Below are 1,319 nucleotides of genomic sequence, written 5' to 3' on the forward strand. Positions count from 1 at the left end.
CGGGGAGTGGGTGGTGGTTAGCGCTGTGTAACTGCCGGCCCCGGAACCCAGTTGTCTTGGTTGGAATCCTAGCTGTGGGACTCTAGATTTAACTCCTCCGTCCCTCAGTTTCCTTGGTTGTAGTGCAGTTTAAATGGTACTCGGTCTACCGTCTTGTTATGAATTAAATGAATGAATATGTTTCCATTGTTTAGGACGCCTGGCATATGGTTCATTGTGTCTCACATGTAGCTCAATAAATGTCATTTTAGCCACATCATAAAAACCCCTAAGTGCTCAGCACTACCATTATCTCCGATTTATAGATGAGGGAACTGAAGCTGGCAATCAAAAACTTTCTGATTTCGCAGAATCGGGGGAATAATGCCTGCTCTGTAGCAAGGTCCGAAATCCCGTTCCTAATTGTAAATGAAGGGAGCTATGCCGAGGACCCCCTCAGTGGATTGGATTATTTTTTTCCTTGGGGGCATGGGGAAGTTATTATTACACCCATAAAATTCATACTGTAACAAAATTGCATTCATAAACTGCAGTAACCACTGCAATTTACAATGCATTTTTCTTATCCTCTCTGGATTTTTACAGGGTTGGGGTCAGAGAAGTTAAGTCACTGAGAACAACATCACACAGCCATGATGGGACAAAGTTTGCCAGGGATTTCCTAAATACATACACATGGTCCTTACTGAACTTGGTTTATTTATTTATTTTAATGTTTATTTATTTTGAGAGATAGAGACAGTGTAAACAGGGGAGGGGCAGAGAGAAAGGGAGACACAGAATCTGAAGCAGACTCCAGGCTCTCAGCTGTCAGCACAGAGCCCGATGCGGGGGCTCGAACCCACGAAGTGTGAGCTCATGACCTGAGCCGAAGTCGGATGCTTAACTGACTGAGCCACCCAGGCGCCCCTATTTATTATTTTTTTACATTTATTTATTTTTGAGACACAGAGCCAAGCAGGGGAGGGGCAGAGAGAGAAAGACACAGAATCCAAAGCAGGCTCCAGGCCCTGAGCTGTTAGCACAGACCCCCACAAGGGGCTACGAGTCATGATTGGTGAGATCATTACCGGAGCCGGTCAGAAGCTTAACTGACTGAGCCACCCCGGAGCCCATTCCTGAACTTGGTTTAAATCAGTCATCGTGTTGTCAGGAAAATCTTCCTGAGACCACTTTATCCAAATAGGATGGCCACAATTTTCTATCTCTTTACTGTTTTAATTTTTTCCCAAGCATTCATTACTACTTGATATGGTATATATTTATTTTTTAATTTTCTGTTCCCCACCACAGCAGAGAATAGGGATTTTATCTCTTTT

Source organism: Herpailurus yagouaroundi, unplaced genomic scaffold (genome assembly GCF_014898765.1).
Source record: "Herpailurus yagouaroundi ecotype Mexico unplaced genomic scaffold, PumYag 222, whole genome shotgun sequence".
NCBI lineage: Eukaryota > Metazoa > Chordata > Mammalia > Carnivora > Felidae > Herpailurus > Herpailurus yagouaroundi.